The 27479-nt window shown below is 45.5% G+C and overlaps 1 long non-coding RNA gene and 2 pseudogenes across 1 annotated transcript; 1 reads left to right on the forward strand and 2 right to left on the reverse strand.

Moving 5' to 3' along the window:
• Positions 1–257: 257 nt before the first annotated feature.
• On the forward strand, positions 258–2184 carry LOC114432132 (uncharacterized). Its single transcript, XR_003670229.1, has 6 exons — positions 258–487; positions 563–606; positions 753–803; positions 896–991; positions 1524–1640; positions 2044–2184. It is a non-coding gene; the product is annotated as an uncharacterized LOC114432132 (long non-coding RNA).
• A 13897-nt stretch (positions 2185–16081) lies between these two features.
• LOC114444664 (B2 bradykinin receptor-like) lies at positions 16082–18762 on the reverse strand (annotated as a pseudogene).
• Positions 18763–24575: 5813 nt separating this feature from the next.
• Positions 24576–24694, reverse strand: LOC114432739 (uncharacterized; annotated as a pseudogene).
• Between the last annotated feature and the right edge of the window lie 2785 nt (positions 24695–27479).

Raw genomic sequence — 27479 nt, forward strand, 5'->3', positions numbered from 1 at the left:
GTTAGAAGAACCGACTGACTGTCTTATGTGAGGCATTTTGTTTTTAGCTTAGTTAGCTGAAATGCTGTACGTGCCCCAGCTGCTATTGAGTCGGCTGGAAATGCTTATAAATGCACAATACAGTTGTGTGAGCGCCGGAGTCCATCAGATGTAACAGCGCACTTGAAACAACATAAGGTGACTTGTTCCATGAGAGGGTGCACACGCATGTTTAAAGTGAAATCCTCATTTACTTTCACATAACAAGGAAACACAGCTTTTGCAGACAGCGGTATAAGCGACATGTACAGAGAATCACGGACACGGTTCTCAAGTGTTACAGCAGAGAAACAGGTTAATTCCACTGGATATATATATGTCAGGAAACTTAAGAGACCTTTTTCATAGAATTGTAAGTTTATTCTATTTTTAAACTGCAGGGCAGTTACTACACCTTCAGGATCCACCATCCTGTGGCCCTGGCCTCCACACTGGAGTTCCTTCAGAGGTAAACAAACACGTTCTTCTCCTTTACAACTAATCAATTTGCAATTGTTGAACAAGAATTCTTGTTTCCACACAGGTACTTCTTCCTGCTAAATCCAGAGAAGGGCACAAAAGTGGAGAGTAAGTAAAACAAGATGCGACTGTCTGTGACTGTCTGAAGCTAGCTTAACTAAACCTCAGTAGCTTCAGATACTAAATAAGGTTTTATTTTTCAGATTGACTCGTGGTGTTGCTAATATTTAGGAGTCTTCTCTCTTACATTTCAGGTATTACAGTTAAAAACCACTTGCAGGCCCCACGTGACACCAAGGAATGAGGTGAGATTCAAATTCATTTAAATGTATCAAGCTGTGTTTTACATTTTTGGTATAAATTATTTGTGTGTGTGTTTTTCTGTGTCCTATGACAGCATCAGCAGAGATGGAGGAGAGGGATTCATGTTCATCAGAGGGCACAAGCTGCAAGGAAATCAAGGAGAAGCTACTATAACACAATCCTGTTGAAAGTCCTCCGTCTTAAAACATCTGAATCATCTGGTTATACTGAGTGTTCATGGGTAAATACAACCACAGATGAAGATCTCCTGGAGTCTATCAATGAACAGGATGCTAGTCCATCACAGGGCCTAGATCTCCGGTCTTTATTTTGAGGTTTTCATTATTGGAAGGAGGCTTTGCTTTGAAATCTTCTGATCTTCTGTGGGTTTTCTTTTTACCATACATTACTTAAAATACTAAAATAATTAAATAAATAGTAAATATTTACAATATTTTATGACGGTAAAGGGACTTGTTTCTTGTTATACTATGTTTGCCAAATATTTTGCCCAAATATGACCTAGGAAAAGAACACTGGCTCCATTTATCATTGTTTCCTGCCAGTTTGCCTTTAAGTGCTTCCTTGTGCTCTAAAGCACCCAGAGACAGTTCTGATGGCCAAAGATGCTCTACTATTAAACTAATTTAAATTCAGTTGAATTAAAGGTTGTGTCAATCTATGAAAAGACACTAACCTTAATCTGTTTTTGCTCTCTGTAGGAGCTGCCAGCGCCACCTGGCCAAGAGCTCGGATTTTCAAGCTGAAATGACCCAACAGCTCGCCAGTCACGTCAAGACACAATGGTTCAGACAACAGTCTGTCGACTGCAAATACAGGTGAGCACCACTAGGTGGATAAAATGTCTCAAACCTTGATCTGTTTCAGGTGAAAAGGCTGATTACAAGCCCACCAACATATATGAGACAAGACAATTCAAAAAACAATGTTATGCTTCAAGGTCTGCTATTTTTGTCAGTTGTAAAACATTTCTTGCTTTGGTATATGCGGGTATTACACATGATTTTCACCTTTACATTTCATATATGGAACACTGATATTACCTTAGTGTAGACGTGGGTACGTTTCTACCTCCATACTTTATTATCATAAAATTGTCCAACTAACCTATATTTTCAGATTGTTTCTTTATAGTTCATGGAGCTCAGTTGAACTAGAAGGCTGTGTCACTATGAATGTACTATTATTAAAGCATTGTTTTTCTCTTTTTTGTGTGTGCAGAGAGGGTTGTGCCTGAGTGACAATATCCAAGTAGTCTGAGCAGAAGTGGAGACAATACACAGGTTCCAGATTCCAGACATTTTGACTGTTTGACACTGGCTTGTTGAGTGAGGTTTGGACTGATTACTCTTCATACTCTTGATGGGCAAGTGGTCTATTTTTTTTTTTTTTTTTACAAGATTTTTGTGGCACTGCTATGTGAGCATGCTGAAAATGTTTTTATTGAGTCAGCTTAACTTATGCTGTAAAATTAACGTAATTCCTATGTAATTCGATATACATCACAATGTATTTGTTACGGTAAAATCCTGGCAACCACAGCTGCCGGTAATTTACCGTAAAGCTGAACTTTTTAAATAAAGTGCCGTAATATAATTTACAGGTGTCCTGCTTTATTACTGAGATATGTTGTAATTAGGTCTACAGGAGTGTGTATTTTTTAATGCAAATTTCCGTTATTTTTAGTGAAAATAACTGTAACCAGATTTACATGATGGTTGGTAACTTTAAGGTAAACTGCCGTAAACAGGTTTACAGTACATCTTTATAATTCACTGTAATTTACTGTAAATACACAACATTCTTTTACTGTAAAATGTACGGTTATCAAAAAGTCATACTGTAATCTGTTATACGTCCACATCTTATTTTTCACGGTAAAATTCTGGCAACCACAGCTGCCGGTATTTTACCGTAAAATACACAGATTTTTTTTACAGTGCTTACCAAGCATTTGTGGTGTAACAACCTACCTATGAAAGAGCAAAAAATGAAAATATTAGAAAACTAAACAAAAGTTACTAAACCTCCTGTTAAATCTGGGCACTGGCACAAGCATTTATAATAATTTATTATTATTAGTACAAGTACATAAACTAACAAGGAACATATACATGTAATGCTGGCTATTTGCATAAGCTTTGTGTGCAGGTTAATGTATTTCAGACAATCAATAAGCTGATAATGATACTATGACAGATGAATAGAGGAGAGTAATGAGAGGAATAAAAAAAAAATATATTAAAGATAAGGGCTCAGTCCATCCTGACCAGCGGTGAAGGAAGTACTGAAGCTTGGTACGTAAGTAAAAGTACAAATACCCAGCAAAATATATACTCAAGTAAAAGTAGAAGAACTACATCAACAATCCTACTTAAGTAAAAGTCTTAAGTACTGACTTTTAAATGCACACACCAAATATAAATTATTAATTTCCATTGCAAAGGATATCTGAACAGGTTAAAATAATCAAAGAAATCATCTTAAAATTAACATGGACAATGTGTAGTTCATTTACATTTACAAACAGGCATTCGGCATTTTTACTGTGTAAGTATTCCTGCTGAGATTAATGTTATGATTCATGTTAATCAGACATTAATGGATGGACTTGTGTTAGCAGACAGTAGCTAGCTAGTAACTAGTTAGCTAACTGAGCCAGAGCACCGGCATCATGACTGAGGTTCATTCTAGAAACACAGCTGGCAGCATGTTCCTATAATGCACTATTATTTTTACTTAAGTAAAGTATAAATACATAAAAATGTACTTAAGGAACGTACAGTACGTACAGTAAGGAAGTACAAATACTTAGTTACTTTTCCACCACTGATCCTGACTGACTGCCACAATGTAGAACAAAGAGAATGAAGACCTCGTTTGTTCCGGTTGCTAATTGTCAGGGTTTGTGAAGGAGAGTGGACACAATTGCAGGGAGCAGAGCAGTTTTAAATAACAAGAGTCTTTATTCTGTGTCAGGAGGGCAAAAACCAAAAATATAACAAAGTGTCACATGTAGCGTGGCAAAAAACTCAATAAGGTCAACGAGGTTCTTAACAGATTCTTGAGCTCAAGTTCAAAAGTACAGAGCATAGCGAAGCATAGTCACCAGGAGATTCTCTTTGTCAAGGCCAAAGCGACGAGACGAACTAGCACCGAGTGCAGAGAGGACAAAGACTAAATACAAAGGGATCAGGGTGGACAATTGGACACAGATGGGACACATGAGGGAGGAGCAGGTAATCACCGGGAGGAGGAGGGAGAACACAAGGAGGGGGAAGTCAAGACACCTGAAACAAGAGTCAGTGAAGCAACAAAACCGGAAATGCCAAAATAAAACAGGAAATAACACAAAAGTAACAAAAGTAAAACCAAGCACAAACCAAATCACAAACAAAAGCCCTGGCTCAAATCTGAAACCCTGACAGTACCCCCCCCCCCTCAATGTGTGCCTCCAGGTGCACCTCCAGGCTTGTCCGGGTGGAGGCGATGAAAGTCACGGATAAGGGAGGGATCCAGGATGCGGGAGGTGGGGACCCATGACCTCCATAGCCCTGCCAGTCTACCAGGTACTGGAGGCCCCTGCCCCGTCGTCTCACATCCAGCAGGCGTCGAACGGTGTAGGCTGGCTGACCGTCGACCAGTCTTGGAGGTGGTGGAGGAGTGGCTGGTGGCTGAAGAGGACTGGGGGTGTAGGGTTTGAGTTGGGACACATGAAACACTGTATATATCTTCATGGTACGAAGCAAACGAAGCTTAACAGACACAAGGTTAATTATTTTCATAATCTCAAAGGGACTGATGTACTTGGGAGAGAGTTTCTTTGATTTGGTGCGGAGCTTAATATTTGCAGTGGAGAGGTAGACTGACTGTCCCACGGCGTAGGCAGGTGCCTTAGAACGGTGATGGTCAGCCAGCCTCTTATTCTGAGCAGACGAACGGAGCAGGGCAGCCCGGGCCTCCCTCCAGATGCGTCTACAGTGCCGATAGTGGTGTTGGACAGAGGGGACGGAGATGTCTGTCTCATCCTCTGGGAACAGAGGTGGCTGATATCCCTGGGAGCTTTCAAAAGGGGAGAGACCAGAAGCAGAGGAGGTAAGGTCCTGGTCCAGGTCCTGATTCGTCCTCTCTGTCTGGCTGTTGGACTGGGGGTGGAACCCTGAGGAGAGGCTAGCAGATGCACCAAATGCAGCACAGAAGGCCCGCCAGACCCGCGAGATCAACTGGGAACTGCGGTCGGAAACAATGTCGGATGGCAGTCCATGCAGTCGGAACACGTTCTTAATTAAGATTTTAGCAGTCTCTGAGGCCGTAGGTAACTTAGCTAGGGCAATGAAGTGAGCTGACTTGGAAAAACGATCCACCACAGTGAGAATTACTGTCTTACCCTTAGAGGATTGTAGTCCGTTAACAAAGTCAATGGCGATGTGAGACCATGGCCAGCCTGGCACCGGCAACAGGTGTAACTCGCCAGTAGAGGGCTGGTTGCTCGCCTTCGCTTGCGCACAGGTCGAGCAGGCTGCCACAAACTCATGGACGTCCTTGCCCAGGCCGGGCCACCAGAAGCGGCGGCAGAGGAACGACTCGGTCCCGGGGTGGCAGGTCAAGCGGGATGCGTGCGCACACTGGAGGACCTTAGAGCGAGTGCTGCTAGGGACAAAGAGACGGTTAGTCCTTGGTGATGCTCCAGGAGAGGGCACCCAGGACTTGGGGCACGATGGTCGCCGGTTCCTGAGGGGTCTCTGTGGGCTCATACATGCGTGACAGGGTGTCAGGCTTGGTGTTCTTGGAGTGAGGGTGGTAGGAAATGATAAATTGAAACAAAAACAAAGCCCACCGCACCTACCTGGAGTTAAGCCGCTTCGCAGTCCAGATGCATGACAGGTTCTTATGGTCTGTCCAGACCACGAAGGGCTGCTCTGCCCCCACAAACCAGTGACGCCACTCCTCAAGTGCCAGCTTATTTGTGAGGAGCTCTTTATTTCCCACATCATAATTTCTCTCTGCCAGTAAAGCTGGAAATATACTTTACGAGAACAGAGAACTCCCTTCCCCCTGCCATTACGCCCACAAAATGACGTCATTTTTCTCTCGGACCGCCCGTTGTGCAGCCCTCTCGGACACATTGCCCGGGCAGAACTTTTTCTCTCAAGGCTGTGCGTCAACCATGCTGTGATTGGTCGGAATTTATTGTAGGCGTGATGAATGTGGAGAAGCACAATTCTTCAGATGCAGAACACACAGACAGAAGGAGGAAGTACAACGACAATGGACAGTTTAGATGAGCAGCTGGAAAACAGCTCCTGGAAGGAGAAACACGGCGCACAGAGGAGATTGTCTGTGCAAAAGGTGGCGATAAAAATTAATCCCAGTATTGATCACAGCGTTACAGTGGCTCGACGCACATTAAACACCGGGAGACGGGATGTATTATTGCAGTCATCCACACGTTCACAAAATTAAACTCACACAGACCAGAGGTCTGCTACAGTCAGCTACACTAATCTTCTATCTATTGTCATGCTGTACGCCCTCTTCCCTGAGCATTATCAGCTCGTTAGGCCAGGTAACCACGACTGTGCTCACAATTTGCAATACAATTGCATTGTCAACCTTTTGTGTGTGATGTGCACTGCGTAGGAGGGCCCTATAAGGAGTTCTGCACACACGTGTCTCGCGGAGTATGGTACCTCCGTGCCGAAACAAACCTTTTTTTTACTCTTACCACCCGTGGAGCGAGTTCCCTGTTCTCTGTTCTCGTGGAGTATGGAACAGCCTTAAGCCGGCGAGAGAAAAAGGCGCAAGGATGCACCTTGTTATCCTGGCTAGATCTTTGCGACAAGACCACCCCCACCCCATAATCTGAAGCGTCAACTTCCACGATAAACTGGTTGGAGGGGTCAAGCTGGATCAGGACAGGCCCGGAAACAAAAGGGACAGAGGAAGATGTGAGACCCGTGAGGGGGGCTGCCACCGAACTGTAACCCCTAGTGAACCTCAGCAGGAAGTTCGCGAAGCCCAGGAACTTCTGGAGTTTTTTTTGGGCTGGTCGGGGTTGGCCACTCCAGCACTGTTTTGACCTTCCCCGGGTCGGGTCTCACCTCTCCCTCAAACAGCCTGTTCTCCAATAACCGCTGGAGCACCAACCGAACATGCCGTCTGTGTTCGATGATGTTCCGCGAAAACACCAGGATATCGTCCAAATAAACAAAAGCAAAACGATACAAAAAAACACGAAGAATGTCATTAATCAGATTTTGGAAGACAGCTGGTGCATTGGGCAAACCAAAAGGCATAACTAAATACCAATGACCAATATGTGTATTAATATACACACAGGGGGTAGGTGGGGCGTATACAGGGTGGTTCATGTTTCACTGAAATATCTCCGTCCAGCCGCAGCCATTTTGTGCTCTTTGTTGACAACCTATACCTCGTTGGAAAGCCACTTCCCTAAGCTATTGATTGACAGCTCGTTTGACCATACAAAAGGGTCGAGGGCCTGTCCAGAGCCAAAAGAAACCAATGAGTGACTATATCGATCGAAGCACCTCCCCCTACTTGTACGCTTGTATTTTCAGCCCATTATATTTGACGCTGAATCTGACACAATGGACGTATACGGGGATGTCCCACATGAAAGGGTTGTGGAAGGAGAGTGGGCTACACGCCTAAGCGTAAACATGAACAATGGATGCCGGTGTTCCAGTTTAACTGGGGATCATGTTGACTGGTGATATTTGTTTACATTCCAGGTAACAAGATGTGTTCTTCACAATACCAGTGTCGCTGTGACACACAGTGCTGCTTATGTTTTGAATGGTAGCTGTAGTTCGGTGGTCTGATCAAAAAGGCCAGAGTTACATATTTCACATGGTTCACATCAAATCCATTCAACGTGACAGTGTCCGTGCTTGTGTATTCTTCCCTATAGCTGAGTTTCGCTGTGAAAAACGCTGCTGTGTGTTCGTTTATTTCGCTTTTAAAGAGGGTCATTTGCCCATGTTAAGTTGTGACTGTCACTGGTTAACATGGGCGTGTTCACCGCATCACTCACGTGTGTTGAACGGCCAACACCGTGAAGGAGATATGTGCAGGTAAAGCGACGTGAGACAGTAGCTTGTCCGTGGTGCAGAGAATACGACGCTGGGTTGGTAATCATATTGCTGTTGTGCAGAGTTTCAAATGTGCAGGCTTTATTTATACATGTGGCTGTTTTGTTTTATAAGCACGTTTACATTATTTTCTGTGCACGGTATCGACAGGACGGCTGTTTTTATTCAACGCGGATATCTATATCTTGCAACATTTGATGGCCACACAGCATAGGAGTGGTCTCGGATTGTGACGAATCTGCGGAGGCCAACACCAAGCACTTCTAGTTACCTGGAATGTAAACAAATATCACCAGTCAACATGATCCCCAGTTAAACTGGAACACCGGCTGTCCGTGCGTACATGCGTAACAGTGAGAGTGAGCGTATATCTACATATTGTGGTGTTTCCAGCGACCAGAGTAAGACACCCATCAAGTTCTAGCTTTGATGTTTCACTGTGCTTTGTAGCAGCCCGTGACTGTAACAATCAGTGGCATACCGAGAACAACATGTGACTGTGAAACCTGTGGAATTGTAAATATGTAAAGAGTTTGCTGTAAGTAGTTTGGGTATTTGTTTAGATAAAGGTGTTGTTTTTGACCATATCTCTTGTTCTGAGTCTTTTCTTTTGATGCACAATTTCAGTTTCAGTAGAATAATGAACATTCAATGTGTTTTTGCTTCTCTAACATTATTTCAATAATGCTAATAATAAATCTAAATATGGAATGAGGTTTCTCTAAGTGGCACCTTTCATTAGAGCTCTCATTGATGTCTGTATGTTGAAGCATTCCAGAGTTATGCACTTTGGTGCCAAAGTGTCCATTTGGAGACTCCAAATGGCACTTTTTGGAGAGCGCCTGGGAATACCTACAGAAAAACCTGTTCAAAATGGTCATTTCTTGTCCAATTACTATCTACTTTTAACTGGGAATAGGTAAGACTTGTCACTATATTGTCATTTAATCAACCTCTCCATGCTCCAGTTGTCAAGCAGCGAGTTGTCGAGCTACAAAATCTTTTTATTTCTCTGTGTTTAGACTTCTCTCACCGTTTACCATTTGCAATTACAGTAAATCACACAGCTAAAATAAATATTTCAGACTGTTACCTTCACAATGAGACCAAGCTTTTGCATATACTCCTAAGATCTCACAAACAGCTTGTAGTTTAATTTGGGTATGCCTTGACAGGCATTTTGTCAAATATTGAGGGTGAATTAAAAGGGTTTAATTTGATCCTTATCTTCTGTATAAGTACATTGCATTTTTTTTATTGACGGTATTAAAAATGATACCGTCCCTACCTGTGTGCCCCACCGGTATACCTTAATACCTTAATACCTTAATACCGCCCAACCCTAACCTTCACAACAACATATTGCAACAACATATTGCAAGCTTCCGGCGCGGCCTCGCGGTAGCAGCCAGCCAGAGAAGCTCCGCACACCGCGGGTGTATTAAGTTGTTTTTCGTAATTTATTTCTACTCTAAACACTCTACTTTGTACTAAATCGAAGTATAAGCGGTCAGGCACTTCAATAATGCGTCTTTTTCGAACTTTCTTCGTGGTCTTCATCGCTTTTGGAGCACTTTTATCATGCCGCGTCTCGGCCGTGACGGAAACACGCCAGGGCTCCATTGTTTACACCAGGGATCAGCTGATGAGTCTCCAGCACAGCGGGATGTATGGCCAGCGACACGAAATCCCCAAAGAACTAAGAAGGAAACAACGTGGAAGCAGAGGGGGCAAAAGAAGACAGCTGAGGAAAAGAAGATACAAGCCGCGTGCATAGTGATGGGTTTTCGAGGCTTTGTTGAAGCCTCGACACCTGATTCAAGAAAAAGGTTCATTACTCGAGGCTTCATTGACACAGTAGCTCGAGTAAGACATCTAGTGGTGAATAAAATGAACTGCGGTGTGTGTTATTGGTTCATGGATCTTTGGGATTTGACTGCCCATGCACAGTCTCGTTCCACTACAGGTTTCACTGGTTTCAAGCTAACACAATACAGTACATATATTAAAGAAAGATGTTATTACCATTATACTAATATATTGTTTAGATGTTTAATTGCAGTAAGTAACACAAACCTAGTGACAGGGTTTCGATCCTGTGTAAAGGAGTGAAGTGTTTCATATGACGTAAGTCACATGATTTTTCCTAAAGCAGGCACTTACGTTTGACTGTAAGTGTGACTATGACGGACCTAGAAATAATATCACATTTCAGTTGCACTGCTATGGGATTTGACATGGATAATTACTGATAAGTGGTTCGAAACAATTGCTTTATGAGCTACCGCGCATGTGTCGAAGCCTCGGGTGTCAGAGGACCATCCTTAATGCCAGGTATTTTAAGTATTATTAATTATATTGCAGGTATTTTAAGCATGATTTAATAAAGTGTAAATAGGTTTTAAAAGAAAGTATTTGTTTTGTTGCAGAGCGTCGGGTTGATGGGCATCGCTGCTCTTGCCATAGTATGCAAATTGTCGGTTTCTTTCCTTTGTCTAGTCTCTGTCTAGTTTTTGTGCCACACACCGGCAAGTGAGCCGGTGTGTGGCACAAAAGAACTGGGAGGTGCCTTTGGGGGCGGACTAGTTTTTCTTTCTTTCTTTTTTTTATTAATTTGTTTATTGTTATTTCGTTTTTTTGTTTTCCCCTTAATCCGTACCTACCCTACTTCCATATGACCTGCCAGGCGTGTGCAGTGAAACACGGTTGCAGTGCCTAAATACTCACGTGTGCAGTGAAACACAATTGCAGTGTTCATAAAGTCTGGGGTGGACTTTTCTTTCATTCCGGGCGGCCGTTCTTTGGAAGTGGGGTAGTGGAGGTGGGCAAATTTATTTTGTTTGATTGCATTAATAAATTGATTTGATTAGACCCACCTTCTCATCATTTCTTCAGCTGGTCTCATAGCCACGTAACATAAAGTTTATGAACATGACGTGACAGCGCGGAGGATAGAGAGAGAGCTGTAGTCGCAGCTGTGACCGGGTCCCTCAAGAAGAACACTGCTGCGCTTGACAAGCCAGAGCTGAGATGGTATTTAGTTTCTGAACGATGTAGGCACAAGCCCACAGTTTGGTGCCGCTGTCTGAGCCTACATTTATCATTTTAATTGTTTCCATTAGAAAAACTTGGCAGCGGAAAACGTGACCGGCAGGTTTTTAGTTTACCGGACAAATGTTTCTATTACGATGCGTAACTTCTAACATAAATACTGCACAATGCTGCGCTCTTAACATGATAAAATTACAAACACTAACCTTAATCCGGGACCGGCTCATACCAGTTTAATACCGCGGTGTGCTGCCAGCATGAAATTTAAAAAAAAAGTCATTTTGCTATATGCGTTTCTAAATAGCCTCAATAAAAACTATATTAATTGAAAAAGATCGCTTGTCACGTTTCAGGCAGTATAATGCGTTTTACCTGCCGTGAATTGTAGGCTACAGCAGCTGAATTAAAATTAGACGTGCGCGGTGTCTCTGCAACTTGCAATGCGTATGCGCTGTTTTGATGGGGCTCTGCAGACACACCCCTTTCTCTCTCTGTCTCTCTCTCTCAATGGAATTTCAAGCCAAGTCAGGGAGAAGTGATGGTATCCACGTACACCGGGGTAAAATGTGGAGGCTGTTTGACGGTGTCAAAATTTGGATACCGCCCAACCCTACTGAAGGTGTGTTCATTTTTAATTTCAGCGCTCTGAAGCGTTAATGAGAGCTGCTGTGGACTGTATGTGAATACACTGTATTCTGAATAAATATCTAAATAAAGGCCCTAATATTTTGTTTTTGTAAAAACAAAAAGGTTTAAGTGTATCATTTGTTTTAGTATTATTTAGATTTATTCTACTTTGATTTTATTAGTGTGTGTGATTGACTCCTGTGTACAGCACTTTGGTCAAAGAAAGTTGTTTTAAATGTGCTTTATGAATAAATTTGACTTGACTAGTATAAGAAGGTGCTGAACTGTTCAGAAGCTTGAAGCAGCTTGTATGCGCAGCTAAACATCTTCAAGGAACTCTAACAAGTTCAGTTGTCCTGCTTCAAGCTTTTCAAAGGAAATGACCTGGATGAATCATTGAGGTTCAGTTTTTGACAAAGGAGCTACTATCATGGAAATCACAAACTCTCTGTTTTCTTCTGTCCCTTTGCCCTGCAGATCTCCCTCAACAACACATTTTTAAAGTGGAGGATGTTCTGGCTGAGCAGCAGCTCTGTAACCAGAAGAAGAACTCCATTCTGGACCAGGAGGAACCAGAACCTCCACAGATTAAAGAGGAACAGCAGGAAGTCTGCACCAGTCATGATGGAGAGCAGCGTGTACTGAAAGATGAGACTGATCCCTCTATAGTAACTGCTACTTATGATGAACCAGAACCAAACTATGACATGGTTCTCTCTCACAACGCTCCTCAAGGGAAAACGTCTATAAAATGTTGAATTTGTGGAAAATCCTTTCCATATCAGTCAGAACTTTTTTCTCTGTCAGAGCCTGAATATAAGATAAGATAAGATAAAACTTTATTAATCCCGAAGGAAATTCTTGTGCCAGAGGTATCAAGTTACATTAAATGCAGTTAAGTACAGAGTATAAGAGTATAAGTGCCACTATAATCCAAAATAAGAGTACAGTACGCAGTATGAGCACAATATATGATGCATGGATACAAATATGGAGATGTAAGGTGCTAAGTAAACATAAATATAGACAAGTGGAGGGAATGACAGTGATGCCTGACATGATTATCTAGCTCTTCTCCCTACAGAAAGGGGAGGAGTTATACAGTCTGATGGCCACTGGCAGGAAGGACCTCCTGTGGCGTTCTGTGCTGCTCCTCGGTAGTCTCAGTCTACCGCTGAATGTGCTCCTGTAGGACAGCAGTGTGTCGTGCAGGGGGTGAGACGTGTTGTTACGAATACTGAGGAGTTTCCTCAGTATCCTCCTCTCTGTCACCTCCACCACAGACTCCAGCTCCACTCCCAGCACCGAGCCAGCCTTCCTAATGAGCTTGTTGAGTCTGTTGGTGTCGGCCGTCTTCATCCTGCTGCCCCAGCACACTACAGCGTAGAAGATGACGCTGGAGACCACCGAGTGGTAAAACATCTGCAGCATGGTCTGGCAGACGTTAAAGGACCTGAGTCTCCTCAGTAGATACAGGCGACTCTGTCCCTTCCTGTATATTGCCTCTGCGTTTGTGGACCAGTCCAGTTTGTGGTTAATGTGGACACCCAGGTATTTGTAGCTGTCCACAATGTCCACGTTGGTACCCTTGATGCTGACCGGGTTTGGGAGTGTCTGGTGCTTCCTGAAGTCCACCACCAGCTCTTTTGTCTTTGTGACATTCAGCTGCAGGTGGTTCTGTCCGCACCACTCCACAAAGCTGTCCACCACACTCATATACTCCGCCTCCCGACCTCTGCTGGTACAGCCCACAATGGCAGAGTCATCCGAGAACTTCTGCAGGTGGCAGGACTGTGAGCAGTGTCTGAAGTCCGATGTATAGAGTGTGAACAGGAATGGAGACAGTACTGTGCCCTGGGGTGCCCCCGTGCTGCTCACTATTGTGTCCGAGATGGTGTTCCTCAGCCTCACAAATTGTGGTCGACCTGTAAGATAGTTAGTGATCCAGGTGACCAGTGGGGTCTCTACCTGCATGTCCAGGAGCTTCCTCTTCAAAAGGGCAGGCTGCACGGTGTTAAACGCACTGGAAAAATCAAAGAACATGATTCTAACAGTGTTACCTGCCTCCTCCAAGTAGGTGTGTGCTCTGTGCAGCAGGTAGATGATGGCGTCCTCCACTCCAATACGGGGCTGGTAAGCAAACTGCAGGGGGTCCAGCGATGGTTCCACAACAGCATGCAGGTGTTTCAGGACCAGCCTTTCCAGAGACTTCATCACATGTGAAGTCAGAGCAACTGGTCTGTAGTCGCTGTGTGTGCTTGGATGTTTGGTCTTGGGCACAGGAACAAGGCATGTTGTCTTCCACAGGGCAGGGACAGTCATCAGGCTCAGACTCAGGGAGAAGATGTGCTGGAAGACCCCACACAGCTGTGTGGCACAGTCCCTGAGTACTCTGGGGCTGAGTCCATCCGGTCCTGCAGCTTTTCCCGGTCGTAGGCGACTGAACTCCCTCCTCACATCTTCTGTGGTGAAGGTAACTGTGGACACAGAAGAGCAGAGAGAGAGATCTGATGGGGGAGGGGGGCAGGGAGGCTGGGGGGTTGTTGGAAGGTGGGGTAAGGGGGGGGGGTGATGTTATTGATTGGGAGGTGAGACTGGTTAGTATGGTTAGGGGGGGGGGGGGGGGTACATTGTTATTATAGACAGGTGTTAATGGTGCATCACAGGGAGGGGGAGGGGGAGGGTGGTCAGGGAGTGGACTATCAAACCTGTTGAAAAACAGGTTCAGCTGGTTGGCCTCCTGCAGATCTCCATCCATCAGCTGGTCAGAGATCCTATTGTGGCCGGTGATGGTTCGCATGCCACTCCAAACCTCCCTCAAGTTGTTCCTGTAGCTCTCCTTGCCCTCTCCAATCTTCTCCTTCACCTCTGCCTGGGCCCTCCTCATCTCCTCTCTGTCTCCACTCAAGAAGGCTGTCTTCTTTCTGTTGAGTGATGCCTTGATGTCCTTTGTCACCCATGGTTTATTGTTTGGAAAGCAGCGTATTATTAGAGAATCTGTACAAAAATTAACATATTCTGTGATACAGTCTGTGAGTGTGTCTACATCCTCACCGTGGGTGTCACAGAACACATCCCAGTCAGTCACCTCAAAACATCCCTGCAGGGTCTCCAGGGCTTCCGGTGTCCACCTCCGTACAGTTTTGGTGGTCACCGGCTGCCGCTGTACTGCTGGTATATACTGGGGTTTGAGATGGACTAGGCTATGGTCTGATCTGCCCAAGGGAGGGAGAGCTATGGAGCTGTATGCCTCTTTAACATTAGCATACAGTAAATCTAGAGTTTTATTTTGTCTTGTTTTACAGTCCACAAACTGGTTGAAAGTGGTCATAGTTGATTTCAGATTAACATGATTAAAATCGCCAGAAATCGCTATGAAGGCATTAGGGTGCTGGGTCTGAAGCCTCGCGGTCACAGAGCTGATGACGTCAGTAGCCAGATGATGTCAGAATATTTATGATATTTTCTGTTTGTTGGTATTTTAATGATGCATTAACTTATTTGGTTGTTCCAGGTTGTAGATGTTTCCATCATCACATTATTCTTTGTGTCCATTTGTCTCTAGTTCTCCCTCAACAACATGACTATAAAGAGGAAGAGGTCCTGACCAGCAGCTCTGTAACCAGGAGAGGAAATGCAGTCTGGACTGGGAGGAACCAGAACCCCCACAGATTAAAGAGGAGCAGCAGGTTCTCTGCAGCAGTGATGAGGCAGAGCAGCATGTACTGAATGAGGAATCTGACCCATTTTTTGTGACTGCTGCTCATGAAAGTCACCATATTAAACCTGATCCAAGAAACCATTCTCTTGCAAAACATGTGGGAAATCTTTTAGTCAAATCATGATTTAACTGGCCACGTAAGAATCCATACAGGTGAGAAACCATTCTCTTGCAAAACTTGTGGGAAATGTTTCCGTCAAAGTATTCATTTAACAAACCACATGAGAACCCACTCAGGTGAGAAGCCGTTTTCTTGCAAAACATGTGGGAAATGTTTTAGTCGAAAAGATACTTTAACTGACCATATGAAAGTCTACACAGGTGTGAAGCCATTTTTTTGTGTAACATGTGGGAAATATTTTAGTCATAATCGTCATTTAACTGCGCACATGAGAATCCATACAGGTGAGAATCTATTCTCTTGCAAAACATATGGAAAATCTTTTAGTCAAAATCGTGATTTATCTGACCACATGAGAATCCACACACGTGAGAAATTTTTTGTGAAACGTGGGAAATATTTTAGGAAAGTTAATCATTTAAATGTCCACAGGAGAACCCACACAGGTGAGAAGCAATTCTCTTGCAGTACATGTGGGAAATGTTTTTGTCGAAGAGATCATTTAACTTACCATATGAGAATCCACACAGGTGACAAGACATTTTCTTGCGAAACATGTGGGAAATATTTTAGGAAAGTTGATCATTTAAATGTCCACATGAGAACCCACAGGTGATAAACGTCTCAGTGATAGTTTCCATGGTATTCGTCACCTGATGACACGCACATAAGATCCATATGTTTGCCAGGTGAACCATTTGTGTGGAGAAGTTTCCTGGGAGGTTTTGCTTGAAGAATGATCAAATAAATACAAAATACACGTAATCTGCTTTTATGGACTAAAGCTGAAGGTGTATGTTTGCATTTACTTTTAGTTTTCAACACTGTTAGGTATATGGTTTCTTTATGAATACTATTGAATGTGAACTGACAGCTGTGACTGAGATCTGCCATGTTAAATTGTGTGTATGTTTAAAAACAATAAAAAAGACCCAGGTTTGACCTAACCAGTGTAATGAATTGGCTTCCTCTTGTTAAACTATTCTCTTTAAAACTATTTCAGCTGACTGTCAGGATGTGATTGAGAGAGAAAAAAACATGGTAACATGGCATGTAACAGATGTTATACTGCACCGAGAGATCAGACCAGAAGTACACTGCTAAAGAAAAAACATAAAGGGAACACTAAAATAACACCTCCTAGATCTCAATCAAAGAAATATTCCAGTTGAAAATCTTCATTCATTAGTGGAATACATTGGAGATAACATAAAAATGATCGATGTAAATCAAAGTTATTAACCCATGGAGGTCTGGATTTGGAACCACACTCAAAATGAAAATGGAAAATTACATTACAGGCTTATCCAACTGGAGTGGAAGTTCCTCAAGAAAAGTCAGAATGAGGCTTAGTAGTGTGTGGCCTCCACGTGCCTGTATGACCTCCCTACAATGCCTGGGCATGCTCCTGAGGTGGCAGATGTACGCCTGAGGGATCTCCTCCCAGACCTGGATAGAGCATCAGTCAACTCCTGGACAGTCTGTTGTGCAACGTGGCGTTGGTGGATGGAACGAGACAAGATGTCCCAGATGTGCTGGATTGGATTCAGGTCTGGGGAACGGGCAGGCCAGTCCATAGCATCAATGCCTTCATCATGCAGGAACTGCTGACACACTTCAGCCACATGAAGGAAGGACAGAAGGGCCCCAGGGCCCACTGCTCCAGCATATGGTCTCACAATGGGTCTGAGGCTCTCATCCCGGTACCTAATGGCAGTCAGGGTACCTCTGGCTAGCACATAGAGGGCTGTGCAGCCCTCCAAAGAAATGCCTTCCCACACCATTACTGACCCACCACCAAACCGGTCATGCTGGAGGATGTTACAGGCAGCAGAACGTTCTCCACGTGATGTGATGTCTGTCACATGTGCTTATTGTGAACCTGCTCTCATCTGTGAAGAGCAGAGGGCGCCAATGGTGAATCTGCCAATCTTAGTGTTCTCTGTCAAATGCCAATCGCCCTGCATGGTGTTGGGCTGTAAGCACAAGCCCCACTTGTGGTCGTCGGGACCATGCATATTAGTGGCCTGCTGGAGGTCATGTTGCAGGGCTCTCCCAGTGCTCCTCCTTGCACAAAGGAGGAGCTAGCGGTCCTGCTGCTGGGTTGTTGCCCTCCTACGGCCCCCTCCACGTCTCCTGGTGTACTGGCCTGTCTCCTGGTATCTCCTCCATGCTCTGGACACTGGGCTGACAGACACAGCAAACCTTCTTGCTACAGCTCTCATTGATGTGCCATCCTGGATGAGCTGCACTACCTGAGCAACTTGTGTGGGTTGTAGACACCACCTCATGCTACCTCTAGGGGTGAGAGCACTGACAAAATGCAAAAGTGATCAAACATCAGGCAGAAAGGATGAAAACAGAGAACTGGTCTGTGGTGGCAGGTCTGCTAACATACATACATATAGTTTTTATATATGGTAGTGATCTGTTGGCTAATGGTTAAATGAGACTACAGATGTTATTGGGGACATTAAACATCATGAATATAAAAAGCTAATGGAAAATCCATCCATGTAGAGAATTGGGTTGAGAACACTGTTGAAGAAGCCCAAGAAGAAGGAAAACACTCTGATGATATACAAGAATTCAACAAGACACTCGTCCTTAAGGATATATAAAAGTAACAAATATAGTATTGTTGTAATTTGGCCTGGCAGCCAGCAGATCATGAACACCAGGAGGACCAGAGTGGTGGCCCTGTGCTCCATTTTCTGAGTGTTTGAGCTCTCTGTTTCCCTGTTCCTTAAAACATGAAGAATGTTGACAGTGCAGAAGGACATAATACAAAGGGGGAGGAAGAAGGTGAATGTTGAATACAGTATACACGTACTGCTTTAAAGTAAAAGATAACATCAACATCCAGAAGAAAAGCCAGAGTCCACACCAGAACACATCCCAGTTTGGCACAAATTGGCCTGCGCTGTCTATTATGGGACAGCGGCTGCACCAGTGCCAAATAACGATCTATGTTAACCAGAACAAGGAAGCCACAGCTGCAGGAGGTTCATGATAGTTGTCATCAGTTTACATATGGCAGAACTCATGTAATCGTTTGCTAAAACTAGGACTTGCAAAGGGGAAACAGCACATCTGAATAAAGCCAGGTTGCTTAAGTAGATCTCAGGCACAGTGCATGCCTTCTTGTGGAAGCAGAAAACCACCAACACAAACAGATTGAGGATGATTCCCAGCACACTGATAGAAAGGAGGGACATCCCCATCATGGTGCGGTACAAAGATATGTCCCCAAAACACTGTGTTTGATTCTGGTATGTAGTCACGTTGCTCAGGTTGGCAGGCATGCTGTGAAGACACAGAGGAAGCAAACAAAGCAAATAGCTTTCATTGTTGGTAACACAAGAGTACTCTAGTTTCCACAGGAGGTGATGCAGTAATGCAACCAGTTACATGTTAATGGTCATAACACTGTAAAGTCATATTTTACTTCAAAATAATGCTGCTAAAAGAAAAAAGTCTCTTGGTGCTGTGTCACAATAATGATCCAGGAGAATGACATCTGACATCTTTCTGTCTATGCCCCCATACACAGATGGAACACTTACAATGCACTCAGTGTTACAATCATCTGCAGGAAAAGATGATCATTGTTTATCTGACAATACAACATTTTCTTCCCACTTACAAGTCTATATCACAGACATCATTTCAGTCCTGTCTCCCTCTTCTTCTCCTCTCTCTCTCCTTTATCCTCTCTGTCCTCTTCTTCTCCTCTCTTTCTCCTTTATCCCGGCCGACTGTCAGCAGGAAGGTTCTTCTTATGAGCCAGATCCTGCTCAAGGTTTCTTCCTGTTTTCTTCCTGGGAGTTTTTCCTGATGCTGTGGCTCTTTTTTTCTCACGGGGGGTCTCGGCCGGGGAGTAATTCAATGTAGAAAACGCCACTGCTGGGCAGACATGTTTGATTTTCTTCAACAACTGACAACATAAATTATAAACACCAAGAAAGATGTGTGTGTCATCTAAAAAAGAATGTTAAGCTTCAACAAGTATACATTTTATGTTACACTTAATAAATTGATAAATTGGTTTTAAAACCTAAACCAATTAGTAAGTGTAACTTAAAATGTATACTTGTTGAAGCAACACAAACCAACTAAGTAAATTCAACACAACATTGTTCATTGAACAATTACCAACCTGATACCTACACCTGGCACTAGGTGGCAGCACTTGATTGTGTGACATGCACAGATGAAGTCCAATTTACTTAATATAGTTATGTCAACAATTTCCACATAACTTTGTTGTGTTCAATCAAAATAACTAAATTATGTTAAGGTAACAAGACTGTTAAGTCAATACAATTCAATACGATCTGACATTTATTACACTGACACAACTAACACCAACTAAACAGCTCACATTTCTACACTGAAATAAATGTGGATTGATTAGTACACGTTAATTAGTTCTTAAAATATGGACTTGAATTGTGCCTTTATTATGAGACTTAATATATAAATTTATTTCCAAATGTATTTCTGTAAATTATTTATTGTGATAATATTTTGAAGATGTCAGCATGACAGTGTTCAGGGTGTGGTTGTGTTGTTACTCAGTTGCATTCCCTGTTAGTTTGTATCACTTAGTCAGTGATCAGTGAGGAGGGCTGTTAGGGTATGTGTATATATGTGTATGTGCTAATGTCAAGGCTGGTGAAGGGCTCAGTGGTTGAGTTAAACCACACTCTCCACCTGGTTTTCAAAACTTATTTGTCAGGGTTTTGTAATATGAGGAGATCAGGTAATATGAGGAGAACTCCTCATATTTTTCAAGAAAAATAGTAATATATTTAACTCATATTTAATAAATGTATCAATGTAGCTAATATATTTCACTATCTAACAAATTAATCTATTACTATATATTGATATAGCTACATTAAATAGGGATGTCATATCCCTGAACACACTCGATCCCACCAAGCGATTCACAACACGAACCTCAATCACATGACTCGTATGCCAAAGAAGCAATTCGAAGCACTCAACTGCTTCAAACGTCACTGAAGTTGTTCAAACGTCACTAGTCACGTGACCGAAGCAAGCCTCGGCACAGTGGTTCGAAACAATTGCTTCATGAGCTACTGTGCATGTGTCGGAGCCTCAGGTGTCAGAGGACCATCCTTACTTGCAACACTGCAGGACTTAAAGGTCCACTTTCATGGCTTAGCCACAAAAGGAATCTGGTGGCAAGGAATGGATTAGCTCCATCACCCAGCCCTGCTGTGACAGTAACACATACACATATATACACACCCTAACAGCCCTCCTCATTGATGGTGCAAATTAATAAATCTCATGACTAACTGATAAATGATACAAACTAACAGGGAATGCAACTGTTGCTTAGCAAGTATACATTTTAAAGCCAAACACAAAAATATGTAAACATGGTGATTCAACAGTGTTGTGTTGAATTTACTTAGTTGGTTTGCTTTAACAAGTAGCACAAAAATGTTAATTAAATTGGACATAATTACAGTTATTTGATCCAACAACTCACTGAGTTTACTTTTTTACAAGCATTGGCTGAACTGATCATTAGCGCTCTATGCGTTACATCGTCATAATACAGCATGAACTCTAATAATTTGATCTACTAGTTTATTTGTGTTTTTAAATTTTATGGGGATTTTAGTGTGCCTAGCCTGGTAGTTTAAGCACAGTTCAAATTCAGCATCAGCAAAATTAGATCCGCCTGTGAATTACAGCGTTGTGACATTTCCCTGGGGTTAAAAAAACATGTGAATTGTTACAACCTCAGACTTCAGCTGTTCATCACAACCATCAGCATTAGACAACAGCAGAGGGAGCCGCCCCACTAGCAGTTTCAGCACTGGACAGCGCCACTGGTATACAGCACTGCTCAATGACTTCAGCATTGGACAGCAACAGGCCTTGCCTCAGTGACAGGAGACAGTGAAGCCAGCAGCCACTGTAAGTATGGTTTCAACATATTAATGTGGCAGAGCCTGCTTTTCCACCTACAGTCCAGTGTGGCAACTATGTAATCATAATCATTTACTTTTCTTGGGCTGTGTAAGGGCCAGTGTAACAAGCCTACAGAACTGACACCAAAGCAACAGCAAAACCATATCACCAGGCTTTGTCATTTTTGTCATACCATGGTTTCATTTTTGTTTGCACAATAGTCAAACCAAGTCAAAACATTTTGCAGTAATAAAGCTGCAGGCAAGATCAGTGCAGACTGAAGCAAACTTTACAGGATGAAATGCTGTGTTTTACACATGTCAAAATATGAACAGAATTTGAAGACATACTCGAGCAGCAGTTATTTTATATGTGTATGTATATGTGTAACTTTGTAATATAGTAATAAGTGAGACTATTTAATAAAGCCACAAGTATGAAGTGAGATGATATGAATATTGATTTCATTCAAAGAGCTTGTGGCCATTTTAGAGTTGAATAAATCCAACACAGTTATACTGTCATGTTTCTAAATGTAATTTGTCTTCACTTTATTACTGTGATATGTTTACATTAAGTTACGTATCAGTTGCTGCCAGTTTATTCCTGTAAAATTCACAGTAGCTTTGTTATGCCAAGGCTCATTGGGCCCCTGCACCCCATTAGATGGGAGCCAAAAAAAGAGCCAAACAGCACTTTCCACCAAATAAACCAGCTCGGCCAGACAGCTCCCACATTACTGCATGAGAGACCATACGTTCCTGTGCTGGTGACAAAGCTGGCATCCAAACTTGGTTGCATGCATGCAACCAAGTGGGGTGCCCCCAGAATGGATCCATGAGAGACCATAATCCCTTGTGCCAGAGGACACCCGACATCTGATAGCCAGTTCTGATGTATGGCTAGCACAAAGCAGAAGCGACTCCAAGGGAGAGGAGTGGTAAGCTAAATCTGCAACATTCTTGTTTCAATTAATGGTGTGTTGTAATGTAATTTCTTACTGGCTGTTATCACTTCTGTTCTGCTCTGTCTGTGCAGTATGTTATAAAATTTTATGGTCAGATTTGTGACAAATTATTGCTGATTAAGTAACATCTCAATACAGTCTAATAGATTGTTCCATGCCATTTTCAAGAAATGGTAAACTGCAAAAAAGCAGTGCACTTTTTCAGACCGAACATGTCCCAGCATTACAGCATTTTTTTACCTCCATAACAATGGATTACATTGTAACCTTGGTTCTCTGAGTGGAGAGACTATCTCTCCACCCTACATATTCCATATGTACGGGGACTGATCCCCACGGGAGCAGTATGACGTGGATACTCTTTAAGACACACCACCTGTGGTGGCCACGCAATGATTGGCACCGTGGCTATATAAGCACCACGCATGCGTGGTCTCCTCGGTTAACCTTGATTGGAACGCGTTTCCGAGTGGCCTGGAGCTGGAGAGATAGTCTCTCCACTCAGAGAACCAAGGTTACCATGTAACCCATCGTTCTCTTTGGTGTTGAGACTATCTCTCCACCCTACATAGGAAACCAAGCAGACAGCGCTGCAACGGCTGAGGGCGCAACGGCAGACGAACTCGGGTGAGACATCCCTGCCACCTGAATAAACACCCATGTGGTCAACAGAGAAATATTTATATACACACACCCATCCCTTGTCCAGTGCCCGAGGGCCCTCGCACTTGGCTGGCCTGCCAGACGCTAAGCCGGTTGTAAAGGGTGGAAGGCCATCCCAGCCTGCCCTCCTTAGCAGCAGGCTGGCTCGGAAAAAAAACGCCTCATGAGTCTGACCACCACCTGGGTGTCAGACCGTCATGGGAAACCTGGCAATGCATGAGGCGAGACTGCAAGACCAATTCAGGCAGCATAGCCACAATAACCACCAGGGGGAGGGAGATCCACCATCCCCGAAAAATGACACTCCGGCCAGGGTCCTAATGGGGAGCCATGGCCTGGAAGGCAGGGTAAATTGAGACCTGCCTGCTGTGCCGTGCCCAGTACACGTTTGGCAAACATTGTGCGGGCTGCTACATTAATGCAGAAGAACCTGATAAATGTTGATCAGGGTCGTCGCAGAGGCCTCCTCACAAATTTCCGGCAAGGAGGCACCTCGCCATAAAGGCCATGAGGTAGCGAGGTCCCATGGAATGTGCCCACACCTCTGCAGGGGGTGACCTACACGCCCTCCTGTATGCCTCTTGGATCACCTCCTCAATCCAATGCGAAAGCATCTGCCTGGTGACCGGGTGGCCCAGGCAGGTAGGCCTGTAGCAGACGAACAGCAGGTCAGTTGTTCTGTGGGCATGTGTGCAGGCAACGTATACTGCTAGAGTCCTAACAGGACATAGCAGTGACGACCCCATTTTACGTGCCCCACCATCGTCATCCTGAGGAGGGTGGGGTTGTGTTCACCCTCGAATGCAGGATGCAGGTGCAGTACCACTCCTGCATCCCATGGCAGGAACCGGCAGCATTCCTCATGTACAGAGAAAGCATGCAGGTCCCCCGCTCTCTCAGCTGACAGTATGACCAGCAAGAGTGTCAAAGAGGAAGCCAATTCAGCAAAACTGTTTCCAGGGGCTCAATGGCTCATTATGCAATGCCGCCAGCACCACCTCCAAGTCCCCTGGAGGAACCGTTGGCCCCCTCTGTAGGGGCGTAATCCCTCTGACAGACTGGGCAATAAGGTGGCAACCTTCACCAGGCGGAAGAGGTAACCCCCAGCGCTTAAACCACGCACCTTGGTAATACGCCGGGTGCGGCCTGCCATAAGAAGACCAGCTGGGTGGCCGAGCACCTAGGGAGGCAACCCCATGGCCAGGAACTGAGCCCTCTCGGGGCCAGGCACAATGTGCAAGCCCCTGGGGCAAAGGGGTAGAACAGAGTCCCCTGGGCCCAGGACAGGAGATCCCGTCTGGCTGGCAGTTCCCAGGGCTGCCCACAAAGGAGGGAAGCATTCGCTGGGAACCAGGTCATCTGAGGCCAATTCGAGGCCACCAAGATGAAACCCAACTTCTCCACCTGAACTCTATGACGAGTGGGTGCAGAAGGGTAGAAGGGGGGAAGGCCGTGGTCACTACCCCGTCTGTGCGTGAGGGGAGGTCGTCCATCCCCAGGAGAGAACAGGGAACAGTCTGCTGTCACCTGGAGGCAATACAGCACCTGGTATTCCCAGGCGGTCTCCCATCCAAGTACTAACCAGGCCCGACTCTGTTTAGCTTCCAAGATCAGACGAGATCGGGCGGTTCTAGAGTAGTATGGCCGTGAGCTCTTTCTAACCAGCACATGGCAGTTCGGAAGACCCGGCAGGAAATGCTGGAGGGCCAAGTAGCTGCCTTCAGTCGCAGTCGGCCGATGTGCAGCCCCAGCCACGGGCCCTCCATCGGCCAGAAATACCAGCCTGCCAGGGAGGCATCCGGCGACGCAGACCCAGCGCATTAGGAGGGCTCCCCGCATCTGAGGCAGGCCCCAGATGCGAAGAGTCCTCCCACCAGCAGAGAGCCCTGCGCATCCTGCGTGTCATCAACACTCTGGCTTGCAGATCCCTCTGGGGGCATAATCCCCGGCCCAAGAGGCGATCCTCACTGGGTGCATATATAGATGCGCCAAAGGTGCTGTGTGCACTGTGGCCGCCATCAAAACCCAGGAGGCAAAGGCACAACTGCCAAGTCACGGAAGCCCGAAGCAAACTGGGACAGGCAATTACCTAATGGTGGCCTTTTCCCAGGCGTCAGGGCTTCTCCAGAGAATTCCTGCCCTGGCATCCAACCACATGCCCAGGAATTCTGTGGACCCTCTCCTTCTTTTTGGGAGGGCTGCAGCCTGCTCTTTCTATTGTTGAGGTGCAGCCCAGGTGCTGCAAGTGCTGCAGAAAACGAGCCCTCTGAAGGTCGCACTGGCTCTCCTTTCTCTTCCTTTCGGAGTTAGCACATACCAGCTCATCATCCAGACACCCGAGTATGTAAACCACGCCCTGTGGTAATACGCCGGGTGTGACACTCTGCTGTAAGACCAGCTGGGTGGCTAAGCACCCAGTGCATCAGCTGCAGCAACACGCCAGATGACAGCCGACCCTTACCCAACCGGGAGCCGCCTAGCACGTGAACTGCGCTCCGCAGCAATATGCTAGGAACCACTAAAATACAGCTGAAGCAGCCCTGGTGCGTAGCCATACGCTGCAGTGATGCACCAGGTAGGCCACAGCTGCAGTTTCAATAGCCGTGTCCGGGGTGTTAGCTCACGGCACCGCAAGCACTACACCAGACAGCGCCTGCGTGTGGCCCCGAGCCAACACGTGTAAGTGCCAAGAAGTGTCACAGAGTGTGTTAGCCCACCACCGCAAGCAATACATTGGGACAGAAATGGAAATGCCAAACGGGGCACAGAACTCGAAGGTCCTGCCATTGAAGGTGAACCTGAGGAATGCCTGCGGTCCTCCCATATTGGGACCTGAAAATAGCGTCCTCCAGGCCGATCATGGCAAACCAGTCGCCTTGGAGGATAGCCTAACATACCCCTGGCACCATCACCATTGTCCGGCGTGTCAACTCACGGCACCGCAAGCAATACACTGGACAGAGCCAGTGTGTGGCCCTGAGCCAACACACGCAAGCCCCAGGGAGTGTCGCCGAGTATGTTAGCTCACCACCGCAAGCAATACACCGGGACAGGAGTGGAAATGCCAAACGGTAGGGCACAGAACTCGAGGGTCCTGCCATTGAGGGTGAACCTGCCCGAAAACAAGCGTCTTCCAGGCCGAGCGTGGCAAACCAGTCGCCTTGGAGGACAGCCTGTCAACATCCTGCACCAAAGTGGGCCTCAAAGATCTCCCATCCTTCTTGTGGATGAGAAGTACCTGGAGTAGAACCCAGCTCGCCAATCGCACTGCGCTACTTCTCTTCCTTTTTCCCAGAGAGAAGTGATTACTGCTGCCAGAATCTCCCTGAGCTGAGGGTCCGCTATCACTGGAATCATGGCTGACCTCATCAGCAGGGGGTGGCTTTTCCATAAAAACTGCAGGCGATAGCCCTGAGTCATGGTGAAAACGATCCAGGGATCTGCCCCACGCATCTCCCACAAGTGGGGATGCGCATGGGGGGTCAAGGCGGGGCTGGGCTCCATAGAAGCCGACCACGTCTGGCCCTGCTGCGACAGCTGGCATCCAGACACACTCTGAGGTCACCCGGAGCTACCGGGGGCTGCGATGACCCCATTGGTGGAGCTGCTGGGCTCCGCTGTCTGTGGCTCTGCCGGAGCATGTCTGACGTCTCCCGAGCACATCGACGGGCCTCCTGGGCCTGATGCAACATCTCAGTTGCACCTGACCCCACAGAGCTGATGGCACTACAGGCCGCCTAAGCCGACAGGCCTGATCCTCCGCATCAGTGGCGACCGGGACAGCCAAAGATGGCGCCTCATCACCCAGAGGGAGGCATGGTCCTGTCTATGGCCGCTGCCTGCTCCTTCATCAGCCTACCAGTAATGTTGTGCAGCCGTGTCAGTGCTCAAACTGCTTAGCAAGCTGACACTGGCACAAGGCTGAAAGGCCCCTGTATAGGCCAGCTGTCCATGGACAGCCATGGCTCCATGCATTATAGTGAGCCTAGCCTCCATGGTCCTCCTTTAACAGCACAGACTTGGAGGGTGACATGAACACAACCAGTGCCTGGTCCATGGAAGGAAATGGCCCACAGCCGATCCTTTCTCGACCGCGCGCTGGTGCCAACTGCCTACATAGCCCTGTCCACCAATGGTGGGCTTCAGACGGCTTGGCAAACTGCCTTCTTTGCAGCACCAGGGGCAGGACACCCGTGTCCTCCTCCCCAAACAGGAAGGGCCCCTCACAAGCTGCTTAGGTGGCACTTCTTTGTGTTAGCCCCCGAGCCCTGGCAGCTCGGGTAACAACTTGATTTTGTGGCAGCGGGGAGGTAGCTGCTCCAGCTCATCCTCCATCTGCCGATGACCCACACGCCATGGCTGCTACACATAGGTGAGGTCATGCTGTTCCTGCCTGCACAGGGGGGAGCTGGTAATCTGCATAGGAGCAGGCCCCGG

Source organism: Parambassis ranga, chromosome 2 (assembly GCF_900634625.1).
Source record: "Parambassis ranga chromosome 2, fParRan2.1, whole genome shotgun sequence".
Lineage (NCBI taxonomy): Eukaryota > Metazoa > Chordata > Actinopteri > Ambassidae > Parambassis > Parambassis ranga.